This window comes from Mesoplodon mirus (genome assembly GCF_964341445.2).
Source record: "Mesoplodon mirus genome assembly, contig: HAP1_SCAFFOLD_247, whole genome shotgun sequence".
Classification (NCBI taxonomy): Eukaryota; Metazoa; Chordata; class Mammalia; order Artiodactyla; family Ziphiidae; genus Mesoplodon; species Mesoplodon mirus.
Genome location: NW_028295663.1, coordinates 97,425 through 119,555, shown reverse-complemented (window position 1 = coordinate 119,555; position 22,131 = coordinate 97,425).

Here is a 22,131-nt window from a genome sequence, read left to right as displayed (position 1 = left end):
TTTCCAGCGAGCCAAAACAGACAGAAGGGGGCCCTCTGGCCACTTCCCGGATGAAGTTCGAACCCGAGGAAGTTGTGATGTGCAACGTGTAGCTGGTCTCTGGGACATACGGCTTTGGGGAGTTTGCGACGTGTCCTCGCAGCTTCTCTAAGCCTAGTAGTGTTCAGGCGAATCTATCTACATTTAGAAAACTGCAGGGCCTCTCTCGTTTCTGCGTGGCATAGAGAGAGGTCTGCCATGTAAGTGCACCCGGAACGCACACTGAGGGAAGTGTGTTTTCCTTGCAGCCCACGCTCTGCCCTGAGAGCCACTGACATGACACCTACGAAAGAGCAGCTAGTGCTGTGTTCAGGGAGTCCGTTGAATGTTTTGGCCATCGACTCTCTGGAGAAAAAGCAGAGGGTTGCCTTTCACTCTGCTTTCAAAGAGGTGATCCGGAGTCCTTAGGTAGCATGGTGCTGCTTAGTCAGCCAGGAAGGGTGATCCTGTACACAGTGTTGTTCCCTGCGACACAGTGAGGACGTGGGTGCCATAGGAAAAGCATACTAGAGATCCAGCAGTACTTCTCCAGAAGGCAGTGGAAAAACCGCTGAACGCCTCGATGTGTAAATGGGCCATCCGATCGATCCTTTGAACCGTGGAGAGAGGTTTAGATTTCCCTTTTGCAGTGGGTGATCTGGAGTGCCGCCTGGAATGCACAGGACACTCTCTGTTTCTCCAAGGACGCTCTGTTCTCCGTGAAGGCACTCTAGCTGTGAAGAGCAGACAGAGAACAGCACTGTCTCCGGGAAATTTGACACCACAGGCCTTCTGCTCTCCAGTGGGGAAAATAGTGCTTTTCTCACTAGGTCAGCAATATCAAAGTTGCAGTGAGCCTAATACGTGTAGTTTCTGGCACAGTCAAAGGGTCGGAAGCGGCACCCTGTCCTTCCCCGTTGAAACTTCGTAGCAGGGCAGTTCTGCCTGCGGCGAGTGGCGTGAAGTCCCCACTGACTTGGGTTAGGCCGTAAACTTAAAAGACCTGCTGGACCCTTGTTTGGGTGGACTTTAGAAAGCTCAGACACTTAGCTTCCCAACGAAGAAAGCAGTGTGCTGCTTTTCACTCGGCGTGAAGGGAGAGATGCCCGGAGGCCAAAGATCCCTGAGGGTTGTGAAGTCGCCCAGGAAGGGATACTCAGGTCTCAGTGTTCTTTCATGGGAGGTGCGGAGGACGCAGTCATCCCAGAGTTCAGAGAAGCTCACTAACTGAAGGCACTCCATGGACTAGGTTTTCCTGGCGAATGACGTATGCCCAATCTTCCAAATGCAATACATGGACCTTACTATGAGCCTGGCAGGCAGTGTCGTTTTCCCTGTAGGCATTGGCGCCTTTCCCATGCCGCTGGCAGGGAACTGGAAGCACCGTATTGCCTTCAGGGAAACGCCCTTTTCCTACGTAGGGCATTCCAGGACGTGAGACTGGCAGCAGCACACTATTTCAAACGGCGTGGAGGCTGCAGCGGTCCTCCTTACAGCTGGGACCTGCTACGATGCACATACATGGCCAATCTGAACGTTCCAAACTGCCTGAGAGCGATCAGTTTCCAGCGAGCCAAAACAGACAGAAGGGGGCACTCTGGCCCCTTCCCGGATGAAGTTCGAACCCGAGGAAGTTGTGATGTGCAACGTGTGGCTGGTCTCTGGGACATAAGGCTTTGGGGAGGTTGCGACGTGTCCTCGCAGCTTCTCTAAGCGTAGTAGTGTTCAGGAAATCTATCTACATTTAGAAAACTGCAGAGTCTCTCTCGTTTGTGCGTGGCATAGAGAGAGGTCCGCCATGTAAGTGCACCCGGAACGCACACTGAGGGAAGTGTGTTTTCCTTGCAGCCCACACTCTGCCCTGAGAGCCACTGACATGACACCTACGAAAGACCAGCTAGTGCTGTGTTCAGGGAGTCCGTTGAATATTTTGGCCATCGAGCTCTCTGGAGAAAAAGCAGTGGGTTACCTTTCACTGGGCTTTCAAAGAGGTGATCCGGAGGCCTTAGTTAGCATGGTGCTGCTCAGTCAGCCAGGAAGGGTGATCCTGTACACAGTGTTGTTCCCTGGGCCACAGTGAGGACGTGGGTGCCATAGGGAAAGCATACTAGAGATCCAGCAGTACTTCTCCAGAAGGCAGTGGAAAAACCGCTGAACGCCTTGATGTGTAAATGGGCCATCCGATCTATCCTTTGAACCGTGGAGAGAGGTTTAGATTTCCCTTTTGCAGTGGGTGATCTGGAGTGCCGCCTGGAATGCACAGGACACTCTCTGTTTCTCCAAGGACGCTCTGTTCTCCGTGAAGGCACTCTAGCTGTGAAGAGCAGACAGAGAACAGCACTGTCTCAGGGAAATTTGACACCACAGGCCTTCTGCTCTCCAGTGGGGAAAATAGTGCTTTTCTCACTAGGTCAGCAATATCAAAGTTGCAGTGAGCCTAATACGTGTAGTTTCTGGCACAGTCAAAGGGTCGGAAGCGGCACCCTGTCCTTCCCCGGTGAAACTTCGTAGCAGGGCAGTTCTGCCCGCGGCGAGTGGCGTGACGTCCCCACTGACTTGGGTTAGGCTCCGACGCCCGTACACCTTATAAAAGGGCTCTGGGTGTTTCAGGGGCAAACCGTGCCTTTGTCAGGTTGCTTCGAAGGTCAACGGGCTGCTTGGCTTAGAGAGAAGGCCAGTGAGGCTTCCCAAGACAAACACTGAGGAGCGTGTTTTCTCATTGTGGCCCTGGTGCAGTGCTGTGAGCCACTGGCCATACACTTAAAAGACCTGCTGGACCCGTGTTTGGGTGGACTTTAGAAAGCTCAGACACTTAGCTCTCCAACGAAGAAAGCAGTGTGCTGCTTTTCACTCGGCGTGAAGGGAGAGATGCCCAGAGGCCAAAGATCCCTGAGGGTTGTGAAGTCGCCCAGGAAGGGATACTCAGGTCTCAGTGTTCTTTCATGGGAGGTGCGGAGGACGCAGTCATCCCAGAGTTCAGAGAAGCTCACTAACTGAAGGCACTCCATGGACTAGGTTTTCCTGGCGAATGACGTATGCCCAATCTTCCAAATGCAATACATGGTCCTTACTATGAGCCTGGCAGGCAGTGGCGTTTTCCCTTTAGGCATTGGCGCCTTTCCCATGCCTCTTGCAGGGAACTGGAAGCACCGTACTGCCCTCAGGGAAACGCCCTTTTCCTACGTAGGGCATTCCAGGACGTGAGAGTGGCAGCAGCACTCTGTTTCAGGCGGCGTGGAGGCTGCAGCGGTCCTCCTTACAGCTGGGACGTGCTACCATGCACATACATGGCCAATCTGAAAGTTCCAAACTGCCCGAGAGCGATCAGTTTCCAGCGAGCCAAAACAGACAGAAGGGGGCCCTCTGGCCACTTCCCGGATGAAGTTCGAACCCGAGGAAGTTGTGATGTGCAACGTGTAGCTGGTCTCTGGGACATAAGGCTTTGGGGAGTTTGCGACGTGTCCTCGCAGCTTCTCTAAGCCTAGTAGTGTTCAGGCGAATCTATCTACATTTAGAAAACTGCAGGGCCTAGCTCGTTTGTGCGTGGCATAGAGAGAGGTCTGCCATGTAAGTGCACCCGGAACGCACACTGAGGGAAGTGTGTTTTCCTTGCAGCCCACGCTCTGCCTTGAGAGCCACTGACATGACACCTACGAAAGAGCAGCTAGTGCTGTGTTCAGGGAGTCCGTTGAATGTTTGGGCCATCGACTCTCTGGAGAAAAAGCAGAGGGTTGCCTTTCACTCTGCTTTCAAAGAGGTGATCCGGAGGTCTTAGGTAGCATGGTGCTGCTTAGTCAGCCAGGAAGGGTGATCCTGTACACAGTGTTGTTCCCTGGGACACAGTGAGGACGTGGGTGCCATAGGAAAAGCATACTAGAGATCCAGCAGTACTTCTCCAGAAGGCAGTGGAAAAACCGCTGAACGCCTCGATGTGTAAATGGGCCATCCGATCGATCCTTTGAACCGTGGAGAGAGGTTTAGATTTCCCTTTTGCAGTGGGTGATCTGGAGTGCCGCCTGGAATGCACAGGGCACTCTCTGTTTCTCCAAGGACGCTCTGTTCTCCGTGAAGGCACTCTAGCTCTGAAGAGCAGACAGAGAACAGCACTGTCTCAGGGAAATTTGACACCACAGGCCTTCTGCTCTCCAGTGGGGAAAATAGTGCTTTTCTCACTAGGTCAGCAATATCAAAGTTGCAGTGAGCCTAATACGTGTAGTTTCTGGCACAGTCAAAGGGTCGGAAGCGGCACCCTGTCCTTCCCCGTTGAAACTTCGTAACAGGGCAGTTCTGCCTGCGGCGAGTGGCGTGAAGTCCCCACTGACTTGGGTTAGGCCGTAAACTTAAAAGACCTGCTGGACCCTTGTTTGGGTGGACTTTAGAAAGCTCAGACACTTAGCTTCCCAACGAAGAAAGCAGTGTGCTGCTTTTCACTCGGCGTGAAGGGAGAGATGCCCGGAGGCCAAAGATCCCTGAGGGTTGTGAAGTCGCCCAGGAAGGGATACTCAGGTCTCAGTGTTCTTTCATGGGAGGTGCGGAGGACGCAGTCATCCCAGAGTTCAGAGAAGCTCACTAACTGAAGGCACTCCATGGACTAGGTTTTCCTGGCGAATGACGTATGCCCAATCTTCCAAATGCAATAGATGGACCTTACTATGAGCCTGGCAGGCAGTGTCGTTTTCCCTGTAGGCATTGGCGCCTTTCCCATGCCGCTGGCAGGGAACTGGAAGCACCGTATTGCCTTCAGGGAAACGCCCTTTTCCTACGTAGGGCATTCCAGGACGTGAGACTGGCAGCAGCACACTATTTCAAACGGCGTGGAGGCTGCAGCGGTCCTCCTTACAGCTGGGACCTGCTACGATGCACATACATGGCCAATCTGAACGTTCCAAACTGCCTGAGAGCGATCAGTTTCCAGCGAGCCAAAACAGACAGAAGGGGGCACTCTGGCCACTTCCCGGATGAAGTTCGAACCCGAGGAAGTTGTGATGTGCAACGTGTGGCTGGTCTCTGGGACATAAGGCTTTGGGGAGGTTGCGACGTGTCCTCGCAGCTTCTCTAAGCGTAGTAGTGTTCAGGAAATCTATCTACATTTAGAAAACTGCAGGGTCTCTCTCGTTTGTGCGTGGCATAGAGAGAGGTCCGCCATGTAAGTGCACCCGGAACGCACACTGAGGGAAGTGTGTTTTCCTTGCAGCCCACACTCTGCCCTGAGAGCCACTGACATGACACCTACGAAAGACCAGCTAGTGCTGTGTTCAGGGAGTCCGTTGAATATTTTGGCCATCGAGCTCTCTGGAGAAAAAGCAGTGGGTTACCTTTCACTGTGCTTTCAAAGAGGTGATCCGGAGGCCTTAGTTAGCATGGTGCTGCTCAGTCAGCCAGGAAGGGTGATCCTGTACACAGTGTTGTTCCCTGGGCCACAGTGAGGACGTGGGTGCCATAGGGAAAGCATACTAGAGATCCAGCAGTACTTCTCCAGAAGGCAGTGGAAAAACCGCTGAACGCCTCGATGTGTAAATGGGCCATCCGATCGATCCTTTGAACCGTGGAGAGAGGTTTAGATTTCCCTTTTGCAGTGGGTGATCTGGAGTGCCGCCTGGAATGCACAGGACACTCTCTGTTTCTCCAAGGACGCTCTGTTCTCCGTGAAGGCACTCTAGCTGTGAAGAGCAGACAGAGAACAGCACTGTCTCCGGGAAATTTGACACCACAGGCCTTCTGCTCTCCAGTGGGGAAAATAGTGCTTTTCTCACTAGGTCAGCAATATCAAAGTTGCAGTGAGCCTAATACGTGTAGTTTCTGGCACAGTCAAAGGGTCGGAAGCGGCACCCTGTCCTTCCCCGGTGAAACTTCGTAGCAGGGCAGTTCTGCCCGCGGCGAGTGGCGTGACGTCCCCACTGACTTGGGTTAGGCTCCGACGCCCGTACACCTTATAAAAGGGCTCTGGGTGTTTCAGGGGCAAACCGTGCCTTTGTCAGGTTGCTTCGAAGGTCAACGGGCTGCTTGGCTTAGAGAGAAGGCCAGTGAGGCTTCCCAAGACAAACACTGAGGAGCGTGTTTTCTCATTGTGGCCCTGGTGCAGTGCTGTGAGCCAGTGGCCATACACTTAAAAGACCTGCTGGACCCGTGTTTGGGTGGACTTTAGAAAGCTCAGACACTTAGCTCTCCAACGAAGAAAGCAGTGTGCTGCTTTTCACTCGGCGTGAAGGGAGAGATGCCCAGAGGCCAAAGATCCCTGAGGGTTGTGAAGTCGCCCAGGAAGGGATACTCAGGTCTCAGTGTTCTTTCATGGGAGGTGCGGAGGACGCAGTCATCCCAGAGTTCAGAGAAGCTCACTAACTGAAGGCACTCCATGGACTAGGTTTTCCTGGCGAATGACGTATGCCCAATCTTCCAAATGCAATACATGGTCCTTACTATGAGCCTGGCAGGCAGTGGCGTTTTCCCTTTAGGCATTGGCGCCTTTCCCATGCCTCTTGCAGGGAACTGGAAGCACCGTACTGCCCTCAGGGAAACGCCCTTTTCCTACGTAGGGCATTCCAGGACGTGAGAGTGGCAGCAGCACTCTGTTTCAGGCGGCGTGGAGGCTGCAGCGGTCCTCCTTACAGCTGGGACGTGCTACCATGCACATACATGGCCAATCTGAAAGTTCCAAACTGCCCGAGAGCGATCAGTTTCCAGCGAGCCAAAACAGACAGAAGGGGGCCCTCTGGCCACTTCCCGGATGAAGTTCGAACCCGAGGAAGTTGTGATGTGCAACGTGTAGCTGGTCTCTGGGACATAAGGCTTTGGGGAGTTTGCGACGTGTCCTCGCAGCTTCTCTAAGCCTAGTAGTGTTCAGGCGAATCTATCTACATTTAGAAAACTGCAGGGCCTAGCTCGTTTGTGCGTGGCATAGAGAGAGGTCTGCCATGTAAGTGCACCCGGAACGCACACTGAGGGAAGTGTGTTTTCCTTGCAGCCCACGCTCTGCCTTGAGAGCCACTGACATGACACCTACGAAAGAGCAGCTAGTGCTGTGTTCAGGGAGTCCGTTGAATGTTTGGGCCATCGACTCTCTGGAGAAAAAGCAGAGGGTTGCCTTTCACTCTGCTTTCAAAGAGGTGATCCGGAGGTCTTAGGTAGCATGGTGCTGCTTAGTCAGCCAGGAAGGGTGATCCTGTACACAGTGTTGTTCCCTGGGACACAGTGAGGACGTGGGTGCCATAGGAAAAGCATACTAGAGATCCAGCAGTACTTCTCCAGAAGGCAGTGGAAAAACCGCTGAACGCCTCGATGTGTAAATGGGCCATCCGATCGATCCTTTGAACCGTGGAGAGAGGTTTAGATTTCCCTTTTGCAGTGGGTGATCTGGAGTGCCGCCTGGAATGCACAGGGCACTCTCTGTTTCTCCAAGGACGCTCTGTTCTCCGTGAAGGCACTCTAGCTCTGAAGAGCAGACAGAGAACAGCACTGTCTCAGGGAAATTTGACACCACAGGCCTTCTGCTCTCCAGTGGGGAAAATAGTGCTTTTCTCACTAGGTCAGCAATATCAAAGTTGCAGTGAGCCTAATACGTGTAGTTTCTGGCACAGTCAAAGGGTCGGAAGCGGCACCCTGTCCTTCCCCGTTGAAACTTCGTAACAGGGCAGTTCTGCCTGCGGCGAGTGGCGTGAAGTCCCCACTGACTTGGGTTAGGCCGTAAACTTAAAAGACCTGCTGGACCCTTGTTTGGGTGGACTTTAGAAAGCTCAGACACTTAGCTTCCCAACGAAGAAAGCAGTGTGCTGCTTTTCACTCGGCGTGAAGGGAGAGATGCCCGGAGGCCAAAGATCCCTGAGGGTTGTGAAGTCGCCCAGGAAGGGATACTCAGGTCTCAGTGTTCTTTCATGGGAGGTGCGGAGGACGCAGTCATCCCAGAGTTCAGAGAAGCTCACTAACTGAAGGCACTCCATGGACTAGGTTTTCCTGGCGAATGACGTATGCCCAATCTTCCAAATGCAATACATGGACCTTACTATGAGCCTGGCAGGCAGTGTCGTTTTCCCTGTAGGCATTGGCGCCTTTCCCATGCCGCTGGCAGGGAACTGGAAGCACCGTATTGCCTTCAGGGAAACGCCCTTTTCCTACGTAGGGCATTCCAGGACGTGAGACTGGCAGCAGCACACTATTTCAAACGGCGTGGAGGCTGCAGCGGTCCTCCTTACAGCTGGGACCTGCTACGATGCACATACATGGCCAATCTGAACGTTCCAAACTGCCTGAGAGCGATCAGTTTCCAGCGAGCCAAAACAGACAGAAGGGGGCACTCTGGCCACTTCCCGGATGAAGTTCGAACCCGAGGAAGTTGTGATGTGCAACGTGTGGCTGGTCTCTGGGACATAAGGCTTTGGGGAGGTTGCGACGTGTCCTCGCAGCTTCTCTAAGCGTAGTAGTGTTCAGGAAATCTATCTACATTTAGAAAACTGCAGGGTCTCTCTCGTTTGTGCGTGGCATAGAGAGAGGTCCGCCATGTAAGTGCACCCGGAACGCACACTGAGGGAAGTGTGTTTTCCTTGCAGCCCACACTCTGCCCTGAGAGCCACTGACATGACACCTACGAAAGACCAGCTAGTGCTGTGTTCAGGGAGTCCGTTGAATATTTTGGCCATCGAGCTCTCTGGAGAAAAAGCAGTGGGTTACCTTTCACTGTGCTTTCAAAGAGGTGATCCGGAGGCCTTAGTTAGCATGGTGCTGCTCAGTCAGCCAGGAAGGGTGATCCTGTACACAGTGTTGTTCCCTGGGCCACAGTGAGGACGTGGGTGCCATAGGGAAAGCATACTAGAGATCCAGCAGTACTTCTCCAGAAGGCAGTGGAAAAACCGCTGAACGCCTCGATGTGTAAATGGGCCATCCGATCGATCCTTTGAACCGTGGAGAGAGGTTTAGATTTCCCTTTTGCAGTGGGTGATCTGGAGTGCCGCCTGGAATGCACAGGACACTCTCTGTTTCTCCAAGGACGCTCTGTTCTCCGTGAAGGCACTCTAGCTGTGAAGAGCAGACAGAGAACAGCACTGTCTCCGGGAAATTTGACACCACAGGCCTTCTGCTCTCCAGTGGGGAAAATAGTGCTTTTCTCACTAGGTCAGCAATATCAAAGTTGCAGTGAGCCTAATACGTGTAGTTTCTGGCACAGTCAAAGGGTCGGAAGCGGCACCCTGTCCTTCCCCGGTGAAACTTCGTAGCAGGGCAGTTCTGCCCGCGGCGAGTGGCGTGACGTCCCCACTGACTTGGGTTAGGCTCCGACGCCCGTACACCTTATAAAAGGGCTCTGGGTGTTTCAGGGGCAAACCGTGCCTTTGTCAGGTTGCTTCGAAGGTCAACGGGCTGCTTGGCTTAGAGAGAAGGCCAGTGAGGCTTCCCAAGACAAACACTGAGGAGCGTGTTTTCTCATTGTGGCCCTGGTGCAGTGCTGTGAGCCACTGGCCATACACTTAAAAGACCTGCTGGACCCGTGTTTGGGTGGACTTTAGAAAGCTCAGACACTTAGCTCTCCAACGAAGAAAGCAGTGTGCTGCTTTTCACTCGGCGTGAAGGGAGAGATGCCCAGAGGCCAAAGATCCCTGAGGGTTGTGAAGTCGCCCAGGAAGGGATACTCAGGTCTCAGTGTTCTTTCATGGGAGGTGCGGAGGACGCAGTCATCCCAGAGTTCAGAGAAGCTCACTAACTGAAGGCACTCCATGGACTAGGTTTTCCTGGCGAATGACGTATGCCCAATCTTCCAAATGCAATACATGGTCCTTACTATGAGCCTGGCAGGCAGTGGCGTTTTCCCTTTAGGCATTGGCGCCTTTCCCATGCCTCTTGCAGGGAACTGGAAGCACCGTACTGCCCTCAGGGAAACGCCCTTTTCCTACGTAGGGCATTCCAGGACGTGAGAGTGGCAGCAGCACTCTGTTTCAGGCGGCGTGGAGGCTGCAGCGGTCCTCCTTACAGCTGGGACGTGCTACCATGCACATACATGGCCAATCTGAAAGTTCCAAACTGCCCGAGAGCGATCAGTTTCCAGCGAGCCAAAACAGACAGAAGGGGGCCCTCTGGCCACTTCCCGGATGAAGTTCGAACCCGAGGAAGTTGTGATGTGCAACGTGTAGCTGGTCTCTGGGACATAAGGCTTTGGGGAGTTTGCGACGTGTCCTCGCAGCTTCTCTAAGCCTAGTAGTGTTCAGGCGAATCTATCTACATTTAGAAAACTGCAGGGCCTAGCTCGTTTGTGCGTGGCATAGAGAGAGGTCTGCCATGTAAGTGCACCCGGAACGCACACTGAGGGAAGTGTGTTTTCCTTGCAGCCCACGCTCTGCCCTGAGAGCCACTGACATGACACCTACGAAAGAGCAGCTAGTGCTGTGTTCAGGGAGTCCGTTGAATGTTTTGGCCGTCGAGCTCTCTGGAGAAAAAGCAGAGGGTTGCCTTTCACTCTGCTTTCAAAGAGGTGATCCGGAGTCCTTAGGTAGCATGGTGCTGCTTAGTCAGCCAGGAAGGGTGATCCTGTACACAGTGTTGTTCCCTGGGACACAGTGAGGACGTGGGTGCCATAGGAAAAGCATACTAGAGATCCAGCAGTACTTCTCCAGAAGGCAGTGGAAAAACCGCTGAACGCCTCGATGTGTAAATGGGCCATCCGATCGATCCTTTGAACCGTGGAGAGAGGTTTAGATTTCCCTTTTGCAGTGGGTGATCTGGAGTGCCGCCTGGAATGCACAGGACACTCTCTGTTTCTCCAAGGACGCTCTGTTCTCCGTGAAGGCACTCTAGCTGTGAAGAGCAGACAGAGAACAGCACTGTCTCCGGGAAATTTGACACCACAGGCCTTCTGCCCTCCAGTGGGGAAAATAGTGCTTTTCTCACTAGGTCAGCAATATCAAAGTTGCAGTGAGCCTAATACGTGTAGTTTCTGGCACAGTCAAAGGGTCGGAAGCGGCACCCTGTCCTTCCCCGTTGAAACTTCGTAGCAGGGCAGTTCTGCCTGCGGCGAGTGGCGTGACGTCCCCACTGACTTGGGTTAGGCTCCGACGCCCGTACACCTTATAAAAGGGCTCTGGGTGTTTCAGGGGCAAACCGTGCCTTTGTCAGGTTGCTTCGAAGGTCAACGGGCTGCTTGGCTTAAAGAGAAGGCCAGTGAGGCTTCCCAAGACAAACACTGAGGAGCGTGTTTTCTCATTGTGGCCCTGGTGCAGTGCTGTGAGCCACTGGCCGTACACTTAAAAGACCTGCTGGACCCGTGTTTGGGTGGACTTTAGAAAGCTCAGACACTTAGCTCTCCAACGAAGAAAGCAGTGTGCTGCTTTTCACTCGGCGTTAAGGGAGAGATGCCCGGAGGCCAAAGATCCCTGAGGGTTGTGAAGTCGCCCAGGAAGGGATACTCAGGTCTCAGTATTCTTTCATGGGAGGTGCGGAAGACGCAGTCATCCCAGAGTTCAGAGAAGCTCACTAACTGAAGACACTCCATGGACTAGGTTTTCCTGGCGAATGACGTATGCCCAATCTTCCAAATGCAATACATGGTCCTTACTATGAGCCTGGCAGGCAGTGGCGTTTTCCCTTTAGGCATTGGCGCCTTTCCCATGCCTCTTGCAGGGAACTGGAAGCACCGTACTGCCCTCAGGGAAACGCCCTTTTCCTACGTAGGGCATTCCAGGACGTGAGAGTGGCAGCAGCACTCTGTTTCAGGCGGCGTGGAGGCTGCAGCGGTCCTCCTTACAGCTGGGACGTGCTACCATGCACATACATGGCCAATCTGAAAGTTCCAAACTGCCCGAGAGCGATCAGTTTCCAGCGAGCCAAAACAGACAGAAGGGGGCACTCTGGCCCCTTCCTGGATGAAGTTCGAACCCGAGGAAGTTGTGATGTGCAACGTGTGGCTGGTCTCTGGGACATAAGGCTTTGGGGAGGTTGCGACATGTCCTCGCAGCTTCTCTAATCCTAGTAGTGTTCAGGCGAATCTATCTACATTTAGAAAACTGCAGGGCCTCTCTCGTTTCTGCGTGGCATAGAGAGAGGTCTGCCATGTAAGTGCACTCGGAACGCACACTGAGGGAAGTGTGTTTTCCTTGCAGCCCACGCTCTGCCCTGAGAGCCACTGACATGACACGTACGAAAGAGCAGCTAGTGCTGTGTTCAGGGAGTCCGTTGAATGTTTTGGCCGTCGAGCTCTCTGGAGAAAAAGCAGAGGGTTGCCTTTCACTCTGCTTTCAAAGAGGTGATCCGGAGTCCTTAGGTAGCATGGTGCTGCTTAGTCAGCCAGGAAGGGTGATCCTGTACACAGTGTTGTTCCCTGGGACACAGTGAGGACGTGGGTGCCATAGGAAAAGCATACTAGAGATCCAGCAGTACTTCTCCAGAAGGCAGTGGAAAAACCGCTGAACGCCTCGATGTGTAAATGGGCCATCCGATCGATCCTTTGAACCCTGGAGAGAGGTTTAGATTTCCCTTTTGCAGTGGGTGATCTGGAGTGCCGCCTGGAATGCACAGGACACTCTCTGTTTCTCCAAGGATGCTCTGTTCTCCGTGAAGGCACTCTAGCTGTGAAGAGCAGACAGAGAACAGCACTGTCTCAGGGAAATTTGACACCACAGGCATTCTGCTCTCCAGTGGGGAAAATAGTGCTTTTCTCACTAGGTCAGCAATATCAAAGTAGCAGTGAGCCTAATACGTGTAGTTTCTGGCACAGTCAAAGGGTCGGAAGCGGCACCCTGTCCTTCCCCGGTGAAACTTCGTAGCAGGGCAGTTCTGCCCGCGGCAAGTGGCGTGACGTTCCCACTGACTTGGGTTAGGCTCCGACGCCCGTACACCTTATAAAAGGGCTCTGGGTGTTTCAGGGGCAAACCGTGCCTTTGTCAGGTTGCTTCGAAGGTCAACGGGCTGCTTGGCTTAAAGAGAAGGCCAGTGAGGCTTCCCAAGACAAACACTGAGGAGCGTGTTTTCTCATTGTGGCCCTGGTGCAGTGCTGTGAGCCACTGGCCGTACACTTAAAAGACCTGCTGGACCCGTGTTTGGGTGGACTTTAGAAAGCTCAGACACTTAGCTCTCCAACGAAGAAAGCAGTGTGCTGCTTTTCACTCGGCGTTAAGGGAGAGATGCCCGGAGGCCAAAGATCCCTGAGGGTTGTGAAGTCGCCCAGGAAGGGATACTCAGGTCTCAGTATTCTTTCATGGGAGGTGCGGAAGACGCAGTCATCCCAGAGTTCAGAGAAGCTCACTAACTGAAGACACTCCATGGACTAGGTTTTCCTGGCGAATGACGTATGCCCAATCTTCCAAATGCAATACATGGTCCTTACTATGAGCCTGGCAGGCAGTGGCGTTTTCCCTTTAGGCATTGGCGCCTTTCCCATGCCTCTTGCAGGGAACTGGAAGCACCGTACTGCCCTCAGGGAAACGCCCTTTTCCTACGTAGGGCATTCCAGGACGTGAGAGTGGCAGCAGCACTCTGTTTCAGGCGGCGTGGAGGCTGCAGCGGTCCTCCTTACAGCTGGGACGTGCTACCATGCACATACATGGCCAATCTGAAAGTTCCAAACTGCCCGAGAGCGATCAGTTTCCAGCGAGCCAAAACAGACAGAAGGGGGCACTCTGGCCCCTTCCTGGATGAAGTTCGAACCCGAGGAAGTTGTGATGTGCAACGTGTGGCTGGTCTCTGGGACATAAGGCTTTGGGGAGGTTGCGACATGTCCTCGCAGCTTCTCTAATCCTAGTAGTGTTCAGGCGAATCTATCTACATTTAGAAAACTGCAGGGCCTCTCTCGTTTCTGCGTGGCATAGAGAGAGGTCTGCCATGTAAGTGCACTCGGAACGCACACTGAGGGAAGTGTGTTTTCCTTGCAGCCCACGCTCTGCCCTGAGAGCCACTGACATGACACGTACGAAAGAGCAGCTAGTGCTGTGTTCAGGGAGTCCGTTGAATGTTTTGGCCGTCGAGCTCTCTGGAGAAAAAGCAGAGGGTTGCCTTTCACTCTGCTTTCAAAGAGGTGATCCGGAGTCCTTAGGTAGCATGGTGCTGCTTAGTCAGCCAGGAAGGGTGATCCTGTACACAGTGTTGTTCCCTGGGACACAGTGAGGACGTGGGTGCCATAGGAAAAGCATACTAGAGATCCAGCAGTACTTCTCCAGAAGGCAGTGGAAAAACCGCTGAACGCCTCGATGTGTAAATGGGCCATCCGATCGATCCTTTGAACCGTGGAGAGAGGTTTAGATTTCCCTTTTGCAGTGGGTGATCTGGAGTGCCGCCTGGAATGCACAGGACACTCTCTGTTTCTCCAAGGATGCTCTGTTCTCCGTGAAGGCACTCTAGCTGTGAAGAGCAGACAGAGAACAGCACTGTCTCAGGGAAATTTGACACCACAGGCATTCTGCTCTCCAGTGGGGAAAATAGTGCTTTTCTCACTAGGTCAGCAATATCAAAGTTGCAGTGAGCCTAATACGTGTAGTTTCTGGCACAGTCAAAGGGTCGGAAGCGGCACCCTGTCCTTCCCCGGTGAAACTTCGTAGCAGGGCAGTTCTGCCCGCGGCAAGTGGCGTGACGTTCCCACTGACTTGGGTTAGGCTCCGACGCCCGTACACCTTATAAAAGGGCTCTGGGTGTTTCAGGGGCAAACCGTGCCTTTGTCAGGTTGCTTCGAAGGTCAACGGGCTGCTTGGCTTAGAGAGAAGGCCAGTGAGGCTTCCCAAGACAAACACTGAGGAGCGTGTTTTCTCATTGTGGCCCTGGTGCAGTGCTGTGAGCCACTGGCCGTACACTTAAAGACCTGCTGGACCCGTGTTTGGGTGGACTTTAGAAAGCTCAGACACTTAGCTCTCCAACGAAGAAAGCAGTGTGCTGCTTTTCACTCGGCGTTAAGGGAGAGATGCCCGGAGGCCAAAGATCCCTGAGGGTTGTGAGTCGCCCAGGAAGGGATACTCAGGTCTCAGTGTTCTTTCATGGGAGGTGCGGAGGACGCAGTCATCCCAGAGTTCAGAGAAGCTCACTAACTGAAGGCACTCCATGGACTAGGTTTTCCTGGCGAATGACGTATGCCCAATCTTCCAAATGCAATACATGGTCCTTACTATGAGCCTGGCAGGCAGTGGCGTTTTCCCTTTAGGCATTGGCGCCTTTCCCATGCCTCTTGCAGGGAACTGGAAGCACCGTACTGCCCTCAGGGAAACGCCCTTTTCCTACGTAGGGCATTCCAGGACGTGAGAGTGGCAGCAGCACTCTGTTTCAGGCGGCGTGGAGGCTGCAGCGGTCCTCCTTACAGCTGGGACGTGCTACCATGCACATACATGGCCAATCTGAAAGTTCCAAACTGCCCGAGAGCGATCAGTTTCCAGCGAGCCAAAACAGACAGAAGGGGGCCCTCTGGCCACTTCCCGGATGAAGTTCGAACCCGAGGAAGTTGTGATGTGCAACGTGTAGCTGGTCTCTGGGACATACGGCTTTGGGGAGTTTGCGACGTGTCCTCGCAGCTTCTCTAAGCCTAGTAGTGTTCAGGCGAATCTATCTACATTTAGAAAACTGCAGGGCCTCTCTCGTTTCTGCGTGGCATAGAGAGAGGTCTGCCATGTAAGTGCACCCGGAACGCACACTGAGGGAAGTGTGTTTTCCTTGCAGCCCACGCTCTGCCCTGAGAGCCACTGACATGACACCTACGAAAGAGCAGCTAGTGCTGTGTTCAGGGAGTCCGTTGAATGTTTTGGCCATCGACTCTCTGGAGAAAAAGCAGAGGGTTGCCTTTCACTCTGCTTTCAAAGAGGTGATCCGGAGTCCTTAGGTAGCATGGTGCTGCTTAGTCAGCCAGGAAGGGTGATCCTGTACACAGTGTTGTTCCCTGCGACACAGTGAGGACGTGGGTGCCATAGGAAAAGCATACTAGAGATCCAGCAGTACTTCTCCAGAAGGCAGTGGAAAAACCGCTGAACGCCTCGATGTGTAAATGGGCCATCCGATCGATCCTTTGAACCGTGGAGAGAGGTTTAGATTTCCCTTTTGCAGTGGGTGATCTGGAGTGCCGCCTGGAATGCACAGGACACTCTCTGTTTCTCCAAGGACGCTCTGTTCTCCGTGAAGGCACTCTAGCTGTGAAGAGCAGACAGAGAACAGCACTGTCTCCGGGAAATTTGACACCACAGGCCTTCTGCTCTCCAGTGGGGAAAATAGTGCTTTTCTCACTAGGTCAGCAATATCAAAGTTGCAGTGAGCCTAATACGTGTAGTTTCTGGCACAGTCAAAGGGTCGGAAGCGGCACCCTGTCCTTCCCCGTTGAAACTTCGTAACAGGGCAGTTCTGCCTGCGGCGAGTGGCGTGAAGTCCCCACTGACTTGGGTTAGGCCGTAAACTTAAAAGACCTGCTGGACCCTTGTTTGGGTGGACTTTAGAAAGCTCAGACACTTAGCTTCCCAACGAAGAAAGCAGTGTGCTGCTTTTCACTCGGCGTGAAGGGAGAGATGCCCGGAGGCCAAAGATCCCTGAGGGTTGTGAAGTCGCCCAGGAAGGGATACTCAGGTCTCAGTGTTCTTTCATGGGAGGTGCGGAGGACGCAGTCATCCCAGAGTTCAGAGAAGCTCACTAACTGAAGGCACTCCATGGACTAGGTTTTCCTGGCGAATGACGTATGCCCAATCTTCCAAATGCAATACATGGACCTTACTATGAGCCTGGCAGGCAGTGTCGTTTTCCCTGTAGGCATTGGCGCCTTTCCCATGCCGCTGGCAGGGAACTGGAAGCACCGTATTGCCTTCAGGGAAACGCCCTTTTCCTACGTAGGGCATTCCAGGACGTGAGACTGGCAGCAGCACACTATTTCAAACGGCGTGGAGGCTGCAGCGGTCCTCCTTACAGCTGGGACCTGCTACGATGCACATACATGGCCAATCTGAACGTTCCAAACTGCCTGAGAGCGATCAGTTTCCAGCGAGCCAAAACAGACAGAAGGGGGCACTCTGGCCCCTTCCCGGATGAAGTTCGAACCCGAGGAAGTTGTGATGTGCAACGTGTGGCTGGTCTCTGGGACATAAGGCTTTGGGGAGGTTGCGACGTGTCCTCGCAGCTTCTCTAAGCGTAGTAGTGTTCAGGAAATCTATCTACATTTAGAAAACTGCAGAGTCTCTCTCGTTTGTGCGTGGCATAGAGAGAGGTCCGCCATGTAAGTGCACCCGGAACGCACACTGAGGGAAGTGTGTTTTCCTTGCAGCCCACACTCTGCCCTGAGAGCCACTGACATGACACCTACGAAAGACCAGCTAGTGCTGTGTTCAGGGAGTCCGTTGAATATTTTGGCCATCGAGCTCTCTGGAGAAAAAGCAGTGGGTTACCTTTCACTGGGCTTTCAAAGAGGTGATCCGGAGGCCTTAGTTAGCATGGTGCTGCTCAGTCAGCCAGGAAGGGTGATCCTGTACACAGTGTTGTTCCCTGGGCCACAGTGAGGACGTGGGTGCCATAGGGAAAGCATACTAGAGATCCAGCAGTACTTCTCCAGAAGGCAGTGGAAAAACCGCTGAACGCCTTGATGTGTAAATGGGCCATCCGATCTATCCTTTGAACCGTGGAGAGAGGTTTAGATTTCCCTTTTGCAGTGGGTGATCTGGAGTGCCGCCTGGAATGCACAGGACACTCTCTGTTTCTCCAAGGACGCTCTGTTCTCCGTGAAGGCACTCTAGCTGTGAAGAGCAGACAGAGAACAGCACTGTCTCAGGGAAATTTGACACCACAGGCCTTCTGCTCTCCAGTGGGGAAAATAGTGCTTTTCTCACTAGGTCAGCAATATCAAAGTTGCAGTGAGCCTAATACGTGTAGTTTCTGGCACAGTCAAAGGGTCGGAAGCGGCACCCTGTCCTTCCCCGGTGAAACTTCGTAGCAGGGCAGTTCTGCCCGCGGCGAGTGGCGTGACGTCCCCACTGACTTGGGTTAGGCTCCGACGCCCGTACACCTTATAAAAGGGCTCTGGGTGTTTCAGGGGCAAACCGTGCCTTTGTCAGGTTGCTTCGAAGGTCAACGGGCTGCTTGGCTTAGAGAGAAGGCCAGTGAGGCTTCCCAAGACAAACACTGAGGAGCGTGTTTTCTCATTGTGGCCCTGGTGCAGTGCTGTGAGCCACTGGCCATACACTTAAAAGACCTGCTGGACCCGTGTTTGGGTGGACTTTAGAAAGCTCAGACACTTAGCTCTCCAACGAAGAAAGCAGTGTGCTGCTTTTCACTCGGCGTGAAGGGAGAGATGCCCAGAGGCCAAAGATCCCTGAGGGTTGTGAAGTCGCCCAGGAAGGGATACTCAGGTCTCAGTGTTCTTTCATGGGAGGTGCGGAGGACGCAGTCATCCCAGAGTTCAGAGAAGCTCACTAACTGAAGGCACTCCATGGACTAGGTTTTCCTGGCGAATGACGTATGCCCAATCTTCCAAATGCAATACATGGTCCTTACTATGAGCCTGGCAGGCAGTGGCGTTTTCCCTTTAGGCATTGGCGCCTTTCCCATGCCTCTTGCAGGGAACTGGAAGCACCGTACTGCCCTCAGGGAAACGCCCTTTTCCTACGTAGGGCATTCCAGGACGTGAGAGTGGCAGCAGCACTCTGTTTCAGGCGGCGTGGAGGCTGCAGCGGTCCTCCTTACAGCTGGGACGTGCTACCATGCACATACATGGCCAATCTGAAAGTTCCAAACTGCCCGAGAGCGATCAGTTTCCAGCGAGCCAAAACAGACAGAAGGGGGCCCTCTGGCCACTTCCCGGATGAAGTTCGAACCCGAGGAAGTTGTGATGTGCAACGTGTAGCTGGTCTCTGGGACATAAGGCTTTGGGGAGTTTGCGACGTGTCCTCGCAGCTTCTCTAAGCCTAGTAGTGTTCAGGCGAATCTATCTACATTTAGAAAACTGCAGGGCCTAGCTCGTTTGTGCGTGGCATAGAGAGAGGTCTGCCATGTAAGTGCACCCGGAACGCACACTGAGGGAAGTGTGTTTTCCTTGCAGCCCACGCTCTGCCTTGAGAGCCACTGACATGACACCTACGAAAGAGCAGCTAGTGCTGTGTTCAGGGAGTCCGTTGAATGTTTGGGCCATCGACTCTCTGGAGAAAAAGCAGAGGGTTGCCTTTCACTCTGCTTTCAAAGAGGTGATCCGGAGGTCTTAGGTAGCATGGTGCTGCTTAGTCAGCCAGGAAGGGTGATCCTGTACACAGTGTTGTTCCCTGGGACACAGTGAGGACGTGGGTGCCATAGGAAAAGCATACTAGAGATCCAGCAGTACTTCTCCAGAAGGCAGTGGAAAAACCGCTGAACGCCTCGATGTGTAAATGGGCCATCCGATCGATCCTTTGAACCGTGGAGAGAGGTTTAGATTTCCCTTTTGCAGTGGGTGATCTGGAGTGCCGCCTGGAATGCACAGGGCACTCTCTGTTTCTCCAAGGACGCTCTGTTCTCCGTGAAGGCACTCTAGCTCTGAAGAGCAGACAGAGAACAGCACTGTCTCAGGGAAATTTGACACCACAGGCCTTCTGCTCTCCAGTGGGGAAAATAGTGCTTTTCTCACTAGGTCAGCAATATCAAAGTTGCAGTGAGCCTAATACGTGTAGTTTCTGGCACAGTCAAAGGGTCGGAAGCGGCACCCTGTCCTTCCCCGTTGAAACTTCGTAACAGGGCAGTTCTGCCTGCGGCGAGTGGCGTGAAGTCCCCACTGACTTGGGTTAGGCCGTAAACTTAAAAGACCTGCTGGACCCTTGTTTGGGTGGACTTTAGAAAGCTCAGACACTTAGCTTCCCAACGAAGAAAGCAGTGTGCTGCTTTTCACTCGGCGTGAAGGGAGAGATGCCCGGAGGCCAAAGATCCCTGAGGGTTGTGAAGTCGCCCAGGAAGGGATACTCAGGTCTCAGTGTTCTTTCATGGGAGGTGCGGAGGACGCAGTCATCCCAGAGTTCAGAGAAGCTCACTAACTGAAGGCACTCCATGGACTAGGTTTTCCTGGCGAATGACGTATGCCCAATCTTCCAAATGCAATACATGGACCTTACTATGAGCCTGGCAGGCAGTGTCGTTTTCCCTGTAGGCATTGGCGCCTTTCCCATGCCGCTGGCAGGGAACTGGAAGCACCGTATTGCCTTCAGGGAAACGCCCTTTTCCTACGTAGGGCATTCCAGGACGTGAGACTGGCAGCAGCACACTATTTCAAACGGCGTGGAGGCTGCAGCGGTCCTCCTTACAGCTGGGACCTGCTACGATGCACATACATGGCCAATCTGAACGTTCCAAACTGCCTGAGAGCGATCAGTTTCCAGCGAGCCAAAACAGACAGAAGGGGGCACTCTGGCCACTTCCCGGATGAAGTTCGAACCCGAGGAAGTTGTGATGTGCAACGTGTGGCTGGTCTCTGGGACATAAGGCTTTGGGGAGGTTGCGACGTGTCCTCGCAGCTTCTCTAAGCGTAGTAGTGTTCAGGAAATCTATCTACATTTAGAAAACTGCAGGGTCTCTCTCGTTTGTGCGTGGCATAGAGAGAGGTCCGCCATGTAAGTGCACCCGGAACGCACACTGAGGGAAGTGTGTTTTCCTTGCAGCCCACACTCTGCCCTGAGAGCCACTGACATGACACCTACGAAAGACCAGCTAGTGCTGTGTTCAGGGAGTCCGTTGAATATTTTGGCCATCGAGCTCTCTGGAGAAAAAGCAGTGGGTTACCTTTCACTGTGCTTTCAAAGAGGTGATCCGGAGGCCTTAGTTAGCATGGTGCTGCTCAGTCAGCCAGGAAGGGTGATCCTGTACACAGTGTTGTTCCCTGGGCCACAGTGAGGACGTGGGTGCCATAGGGAAAGCATACTAGAGATCCAGCAGTACTTCTCCAGAAGGCAGTGGAAAAACCGCTGAACGCCTCGATGTGTAAATGGGCCATCCGATCGATCCTTTGAACCGTGGAGAGAGGTTTAGATTTCCCTTTTGCAGTGGGTGATCTGGAGTGCCGCCTGGAATGCACAGGACACTCTCTGTTTCTCCAAGGACGCTCTGTTCTCCGTGAAGGCACTCTAGCTGTGAAGAGCAGACAGAGAACAGCACTGTCTCCGGGAAATTTGACACCACAGGCCTTCTGCTCTCCAGTGGGGAAAATAGTGCTTTTCTCACTAGGTCAGCAATATCAAAGTTGCAGTGAGCCTAATACGTGTAGTTTCTGGCACAGTCAAAGGGTCGGAAGCGGCACCCTGTCCTTCCCCGGTGAAACTTCGTAGCAGGGCAGTTCTGCCCGCGGCGAGTGGCGTGACGTCCCCACTGACTTGGGTTAGGCTCCGACGCCCGTACACCTTATAAAAGGGCTCTGGGTGTTTCAGGGGCAAACCGTGCCTTTGTCAGGTTGCTTCGAAGGTCAACGGGCTGCTTGGCTTAGAGAGAAGGCCAGTGAGGCTTCCCAAGACAAACACTGAGGAGCGTGTTTTCTCATTGTGGCCCTGGTGCAGTGCTGTGAGCCACTGGCCATACACTTAAAAGACCTGCTGGACCCGTGTTTGGGTGGACTTTAGAAAGCTCAGACACTTAGCTCTCCAACGAAGAAAGCAGTGTGCTGCTTTTCACTCGGCGTGAAGGGAGAGATGCCCAGAGGCCAAAGATCCCTGAGGGTTGTGAAGTCGCCCAGGAAGGGATACTCAGGTCTCAGTGTTCTTTCATGGGAGGTGCGGAGGACGCAGTCATCCCAGAGTTCAGAGAAGCTCACTAACTGAAGGCACTCCATGGACTAGGTTTTCCTGGCGAATGACGTATGCCCAATCTTCCAAATGCAATACATGGTCCTTACTATGAGCCTGGCAGGCAGTGGCGTTTTCCCTTTAGGCATTGGCGCCTTTCCCATGCCTCTTGCAGGGAACTGGAAGCACCGTACTGCCCTCAGGGAAACGCCCTTTTCCTACGTAGGGCATTCCAGGACGTGAGAGTGGCAGCAGCACTCTGTTTCAGGCGGCGTGGAGGCTGCAGCGGTCCTCCTTACAGCTGGGACGTGCTACCATGCACATACATGGCCAATCTGAAAGTTCCAAACTGCCCGAGAGCGATCAGTTTCCAGCGAGCCAAAACAGACAGAAGGGGGCCCTCTGGCCACTTCCCGGATGAAGTTCGAACCCGAGGAAGTTGTGATGTGCAACGTGTAGCTGGTCTCTG